General features: G+C 36.6%; 1 long non-coding RNA gene and 1 pseudogene across 1 annotated transcript in view; one reads left to right on the top strand and one right to left on the bottom strand.

Moving 5' to 3' along the window:
- The window catches only part of LOC105475025 (uncharacterized), a 151486-nt gene extending 143587 nt beyond the window's left edge, over positions 1 to 7899 (top strand). The window contains exon 3 of the long non-coding RNA XR_983079.2: positions 7797 to 7899. This is a non-coding gene — a long non-coding RNA (uncharacterized lncRNA). The remainder of the gene's footprint in view (positions 1 to 7796) is intronic.
- Positions 5294 to 6176, bottom strand: LOC105475024 (large ribosomal subunit protein uL18 pseudogene; annotated as a pseudogene).
- Positions 7900 to 8104: the final 205 nt, after the last annotated feature.

Below are 8104 nucleotides of genomic sequence, written 5' to 3' on the forward strand. Positions count from 1 at the left end.
GCCTATTATGGGGACGGGGGAGAGGGGAGGGATAGCACTGGGAGTTATACCTGATGTAAATGACGAGTTGATGGGTGCTGACGAGTTGATGGGTGCAGCACACCAACATGGCACAAGTATACATATGTAACAAACCTGCAAGTTGTGCACATGTACCCTAGAACTTAAAGTATAATAAAAAAAAAAAAGAAAAAGAAAATATACTTTGTGTAATTTATATTATTTTGAATTTAAGATATATTTTATTGTCTATACTATTACCTCTGTTGGTAAATGTTCTAAGTGAGCTTGAGAAAAATGTGTATTATGCCATTTTTGCATGAAGTATCCAATAAATGTCAATTAAATTATGTTTATTCATAGTGTTGCTCAGATCAACTTTATCCTTACTTATTTTCTGCCTCCTTAATCTATCAGTTGCTTAAAGAAGGATGCTAAAGTCTCCAACTATAATAGTTTATGTCTATTTTTCTTGATGTTCTATTAGGGTTTTTTTTTGTTATTGTTTATATATTTTGTCTATTTTGTTGTTGTTTTACATGTTTTGATGATCCACTTTTAGCAGTGTAACCAGTAAATGATAGTCTGAAGATTGACCACTTAATGACTATATAATGCTTCCCTTTACCCTTTGTAACTTTACTTTTCTGAAGCCTGCTTTCTATGAATTTAATATAGCCACTACATGCTTATTTTAATTACTGTAGTATGATATATCATTCTCTCTTCATTTTTAAAACAGCTTTATTGAGATAGAACTCAATATCACTTTACTTCTAACCTATCTTAACTTTAAAAAAAAAACTTTTATTTTAGATTCAGTGGTAAACATGCAGGTTTGTTATATAGGTAAACTCGTGGCACAGGGATTTGTTGTACAGTTTATTTTATCACCCAGGTACTAAGCCTAGTACCCAATAGTTATTTTTTAATTTTTTCTGCTCCATACCATCTTCCTACCCTCTGATTTCAGGTAGGCCCCAGTGTCAGTTGTTCCCCTCATTGTGTCCATGTATTCATAATTTAGGTCCCAATTATAAATGAGAACATGTGGTTTTTGTTTTTTTGTCCTCATGTCAGTTTGCTAAGGATAATAGTTTCCAGCTCCATCCATGTTTTGCAAAGCACATGATCTCATTCTGTTTTATGGCCGCATAGTATTCCATGGTATATATGTACCACATTTTATGTTTTCAGTCTATATCTCTGTCTTTATATTTAAAATGAGTTTCTTATAGACAATATATTATTTGTCTTTCTAAGAATGTTTTCTGACAATCTATATTCTTAAATTGGTCTATTTCAAAATTCTTGTTTAAAATAAGCATTGATATAGTTGGGTTAGTATTACCATATTTGTAACTATTTTCTTTTTCTTCTTCTTCTTTTTTTTTTTTTTTAGACGGAGTCTTGCTCTGTCACCAGGCTGGAGTGCAGTGGCACCATCTAGACTCACTGCAACCTCTGCCTCACAGCTTCAAGTGATTATCCTGCCTCAGCGTCCTGAGCAGCTGGGACTACAGGCACATGCCACCACGCCCAGCTAATTTTTGTGTTTTTAGTGGAGATGGAGTTTCACCATGCTGGCCAGAATGGTCTCGATCTCTTGACCTCGTGATCCCCATGCCTTGGCTTCTCAAAGTGGTGGGATTACAGGCGTGAGCCACCGCACTCAGCCTTCTTTTTTTTTCACATCACTTGTTTTTACTTTTTCTACTGTCTTTGAATTGGGCATTTTCTTCTATTCCGGTTTACCTTCTCTTTTATCATATCAATTGCATTTACATTTTTAATTTTGGAGAATTCCCTAGAGATCATAATATGCTTTTTACCTAATACATACAAACCTTCAATTAATACTATGACACTTCATGTGTAGTAAAGGTGGCTGATACTGGTGCATTGTCAATTTTTTTTTCCATTTCTTTTGTCATTGCTTTCATTTATTTTATCTACTCAACTTTACAGTCACCAAATATATTACTAGTATTATTACTTTAAATACAGTTATTTTTAGATCAATTAAAAATTAAAAAAATAATGTTTTAGTTTCTATTTGAGTTATTCTCAATGATCTTCCTTGAAAGGTGGATATGCTGTCAACACACTCCTATTTTTTTTTTTTTTTTTGTCTCAGAAATTATTTCCCTGTACTTGATAAAGATAATTTCATTGGATATAAAATTATAGGTTGGGAATTTTTCTTTCAATACTTTAAATATTTCCTTCTATTCTCTCATGATGATATGCTTTTTAATGAAAAGTTCAGTGTAATTCTTAACTTTATTTCATTGTAAGTAAGGTGTTTACTTTCCTCCGAGTTCTTTAAGATCTTCTCTTTATCTTTGGTTTATTGACATTTGAATATGGTATGCCTAGGTTTAGTTTTCTGTTTGTTTGTTTGTTTTTATTTTTTTATTTTCATTTTTTGCATTCATCCTGCTTTGTATTATCTGAGCTTCTTGGACTGTGGTTTGCTATTTTTGATTACATCTGGAAAGTTTTCAACTATTACTGCTCAAATGGTTCTGCTTGATTCCTTCCTTCTGTTCCTTCCAATATTCCAATAAAGCAAATGTTATATTTTTGAAATTATCCCACAGTTCTGGATATTCTGTTTGGTTTTGTTGCTGCAGTTTTTGTTTCCATTATTATTCCTTCTTTACTTTGCATTTTAGTTTGAGAAGTTTGCACTGAAATATCTTCAAGCTCAATGATTCTTTTCAAATCCATTTGCTGTCTACCTATTTAAGGCATTCTTCATTTCTGTTACAATGTTTCTGACTTCCTACATTATTTTGATTGCTTCTTGAAGTTTTTATCTATTTACTTCATTACCCATCTGTTCTTGCATCTATTTTTCCATTAGACTCCTTAATATATCAATCATAGTTATTATAAATCCCTCTCTGATATTTTCAAGACCTGTCCCATAACTCATGTTCTGATAGTTAGCTTGTTGTTTTGACTCCTGATAATATTTGTTTTCTTGTTTTTTTTCTTCTTTTTTTTTATTGAAAAAGTTATGTATCTAGTAATAGAAATTGAGCTCAATATGCCTTTGCTGTGAGGTTTTATGTTAATATGTATGGTAAGGAGTCTGACTCAAATTTTGATGTTTGACTACTGGAAGCTTTTCTGCCTCGTTCTTCCCTGTTCCCCGGTGCCATCCCTCTGGTCAAGCTGGTAAGAAATCTTGGGTTCTGCTTCTTTTGTCACTGGTGAGGAGCCCATGATTGTGCCTAGGAAGCCTCACCGTGTCCACCCAGTAGCTGTAATAAAAACCCTGAACCAGTTTCATTTCCTTGCTCTCTTAAGTCATTTCAGACCTCTTTTAGAATGAAGCAAATCAAAATATTTCAACCCCCAAAATGACTCCCTGTGATAGTGGGTATTTTGAATTAAAGGCCCTTAAACATCAGTAGACACTGAAAAAAAAAAAGTTTCCTTCATTTACACAGAGACTAGATGGACCACCCAAGGAAAACAATTGTTTTTCCTTCTCATCTCTGTTATCTGATTATCTGCTGCAGAGCAGAAGACTGAAGAATGTAGCAACACCTGAACTGACCCTTTCATGAGACAGCGTCTGTCCCTCAGGCTCATTCATTTTCTAAGGAGAACCATTTACAAGTTAATCTCTGTTCCCTACTTTATTAATTTTCCCTAATAACCATGTATTGCCCCTCAACAGAATTACAAATATTCTCCACCTCCCTTTTCCCTCTGAAACAAGAAATATACAAACTTCTATACCCCACTGAGGATTTGGTGATAAAAACTTTGTGGTTGTCCCACAAGCACATGAATAAATTGTATGCCATTTCTTCTATAAATCTCCCTTTTGGCCATCGATTTTTTTTCAAAGCTTCAGAAGGTGAAGGGAATGTTTTCCCTTGACCCTTAAAAGAAGTCTACTCTGTTCTCTCCAGAAAACCTCCACCATACAAGTAATAAATATTTCATATCCTCTTGATGTCTTAATGCTGTCACCAGTTGCCATGTCTGAAACCATTACACCTATGCGGAAAATCTGAAATAATCATCCTAGGAATTGGACTGCATTTAATGTTTTCTGTATTTGTAGGTCATGGAGGCTTAAAATTTTCCCGGTGTCTTGTTTTGTCTTCCCTGTTGTTTTTAAGCTTCAATAAGAACTTTTACAAAAGAAAAAAATATATCTTGCAGATCTTATATCTGTAATCCACTATTATTATCCTGGAGTACTATTGATACGGAAAAGTGTGGAGGATGGAATGTAATTGTCCAATGGGTTCTTCTTGTCCTCTGCACAGATACAGCTGATTTACTAACACAGCCGTATAGCAATAGAGAAAGAGTATAGTAAACACAGAGCCAGTCAACAGGCAGGAGTTCATTACACCTTTCAAATTTGGAGGCTAAGTTTTTTAAGAATAATAGGACAGGCAGGGGGCTAGAGGATAGGGAATATTCACTGGGTTGGTGATGGAATTATAGGGGGTCAAAGTTGTCCCGTTGCACTGAGTTTCTGGATGGGATTACAAGAGAAATTGAACCAGTTTAACAGTCTAGTTGGCACCAGCTGGTACATCAGAATGCAGGTTCTCTCTCTCTTTTTTTTTTTTTTTTTTTAGACAGAGTCTGTCTCTCTGTCACCCAGGCTGGAGGAGTGCTGTGACGCGATCTCGGCTCACTGCAAGCTCCGCCTTTCGGTTTCATGCCATTCACCTGACTCAGCCTCCTGAGTAGCTGGGACTACAGGCACCCACCACCACGGCTGGCTAATTTCATTTTTTTTTGTTGTTGTTGTTGTATTTTTAGTAGAGACGGGGTTTTACCACGTTAGCCAGGATGGTCTCGGTCTCCTGACCTCGTGATTCACCTGGCTCTGCCTCCCAAAGTGCTGAGATTACAGGCGTGAGTCACCGTGCCTGGCCTTAATTTGTTAGTTTTACAAAGGTAGTTTTTGTTACCAAGCATGGAGAGAGTACGTTTAGGAAGGGCTGTTATCATACTTGCTTTAAAGTTAAACTATAAACAAAATTGCTCCCAAAGTTAGTTATGCCAAAGAATAAGCAAGGACAGTTTAGAAGATAGAAGCAAGATGGAGTCAGCTATGTCAGATTTCTCATACTGTCATAATTCTGCAAAGGTTGTGTCAGGGAAGCGTTCTATAATCTCATGCTTAAATATTAGCCTTTTAGTACAGCTGTGTCCCTGGGCTGTCACCTTCACAAGTGCTCCCCACCAGCCCCCATCTTTATTTGATACAGGTAGGCTAAAGAAAGTTGAATTCAGACAATACTCTGGTTTAGCTCTCAGCAGCGCACGTCTGAGCTCTGAGGAAGCTTGCCTTCTTTTGAGCTACCCCATCTTTCTTCTGAGCAAGGGACATTTTGGTATGGTTCCACCTCTTCTTTTTAATTTATTTCTTGGGCTTCTTTTCATAGGCTAGATTCTCTCATATAGCAGCATAATCTTTCTTATACATCTCCTCCATCATGTCTGGAGTTACGCTGTTTATTTAATGTTTTGAGAGAACTGTTTCTTGTAAGCATCTTCCATTAAGTAGTGTATATCCTCTAAAACATTCTGGCCCATGATGTGCTTCTGATGTACTTCTGCATTAAATTCCTTGCTTTCAGAATCATAACCAAGGAATTGTTTGGTACTATGAGGGACAGACAAGCCTCCATCGAAAACTCCCTTCAGGGCACCAAAAACTTTATTACCAGTGGTATTTCTGGCAAGGCCTGCATTCAAATAGCAGATAAAGGCACCTGGCTGACCATCAATGCTTTCCACATTGTATTCATTGCCAGTCACCTCCACTTTGCTTTCATAGATTTTGTCCTTGCCAAATCTACTGAGAAGCCAGTGGGCCAGCAGCAGGTCAATCCAACACGCTAAAGCATAATTTGTCAGGCCAACCTTCACACCATATTTTGACAGTTAGTATGCATATGATGCGCACACTATCATATCCCCTTCTATACGAGCATAAGCAATCTAATAAATGATATCTTTGTTACACAAACTATCATTCTGTATTTGGGTGTGTTGTATTTATTTTTATCCTGTATCTCCAAGCATTTCCGAGCACAGAAATCAGTTTTGCCCTCTTGTCGTCTTCTAAATTTCACCCGGTATCTTTCAAAGTGGGCCTGATTCTTAACAACTTTAACAAACCCCATCCTGCTGAACAGAGACCTGCATCCACGGCCTGACAGAGACCAACAGGCCCAGCAGCACTAGGGAGTGCAAATGGCCATGGCCCTTGCTCAGATGCAGTATGTGGAACCCAGGTATTAATGGCTTGCAATTGCATATCAAATGTTCCCTGATCAAACCAATTCCCTGAGCCTCTGAGAGCGAGGGCTTCCCTGCTAGACAATAAATGTTTCTGGAGCTGCTTTAAAAGAAACAAAAATTTTCCAAGGACCCTTTTTCCTCTGTATCTGCTTAAAATAATTTCTTAATAACTCCTATAACATAACCTCATATTGAGCATTTTTGGATTTATAGAGAGAAAGGGCTGAGGAAAGCAAAAATACAGAAGATGAAGCAGACTGGTCACTTCAGAGTTACTTTCCTTGTAAAGGTTAAAGCAAAGATGACTTTGTTATTATGCTGGCTAAAAATGTCCTATATAGGGATTTGGCTGTTCTTTCCTTCTCTTGATTTCTTGGAAGGTCAGATAAACACTTAGTTTTGGTTTCATCATGTGGAATGTCAGCATGAGCAACTCCGTTTGGGTTTAGTTGTTGGGCCTGGAACAGAAAGTTCAAACCAATGGTCTCTTACACATTTTATTTAACAATTTCCCCTTTTTAGTTAGGATCTCAAGTAGAACCAAAACCTATAGCACTAATGCTACTCTCAGTCACCATCATTTTGGGATTTGGGTTTTGACACAACGTTCATAATTTACAGTGTTTTTATTGTCATATGTTACTTGAAGGTTTTATTATTCCATCCATAAAGGCCACTTAGTATTCAGCAGATGGCTGCATGTGGACATTTAAGACTTTTTGAGAGGGTGTATTACACCATGAAGACTACTATTAGGACCATCAAGAGGATAATGCCAAGAGTTTGGAGTATGTCCCTTAGCTAGGGTCACCATAAACCAAACCAACCAAAATTTAATAGACAAAGAATGAGTCAGACAAGAAATCTCACCTAATTTAACCAAGCAATCTGTTCACTACTTTTTTGCAACTGAATTTGTATAACACCTGATGTATTTATCCATATGCAATAAGTGCCATCAACCTTACAGACTCATTTCTGTTCAGGTAGTAGAAAATCTAGCATCCCATGACAGGTTACTAAAACAGAGAGTAAGAATAAACGGGTATACAAATTTTATTCTATAAAAGGGACCTGTGGAATAATTTGAACAACAGTTGCACAGTGGGTATTGATCAAGTTACTCACTAGTGGATTAAAGAATTCCTTGGGTGAAGTAAATATTTGGATTTGCCATGACAGATTCAACATTTCATCAAGTTATTCACAGAAGCTGCTGACTGAATTTCTATGTATAGTATTATTCCACCAAGCAAAAAGGGTAGGCATGAACAAGGAAAAAGTAAGGGTCAGAGTCCTACTATGATGGAAACTCCTGTTCTGATGTCTCAGGGAAAAACCACTCACAGAAGAAAATCATTAATATATCCTCCTTGTTTGCACTTTGAATGTCTCTGATTATGGCATGAAGGATTTTGGTAAATTTTCTGTGTGGCCCACATACTGGGCGTGAGACAAGGGTGTGAAAATTGCAAGTGTGAATTTTACATCATGTTTTCCAGCTTCAGGTTGTAGGGCTTCAGGAATAGAGCAATTGTTGTTCTCAGTTGGAGAGCTGTAGCCAGATGTTGGAGGAAATTCGAAGAATTCAGGATCCAATCCTGTATAAAGGTAAATCATAAAAACTTGAAAACAATAAAAAGGACTACAATCTAATAACAAGTATACCTATAGTTTTCCTTCAGAAACATAATTTTTTTTCTCTCTACAGTTACCCTCATTTCTAACAAAGATAAATGGAATGAAATCAATTTGTCTGCAAAACCAGTACAGTTTCATTAAACTTGGTCGGATTATTTACGTAAGTATA

Source organism: Macaca nemestrina, chromosome 6 (genome assembly GCF_043159975.1).
Source record: "Macaca nemestrina isolate mMacNem1 chromosome 6, mMacNem.hap1, whole genome shotgun sequence".
Lineage (NCBI taxonomy): Eukaryota > Metazoa > Chordata > Mammalia > Primates > Cercopithecidae > Macaca > Macaca nemestrina.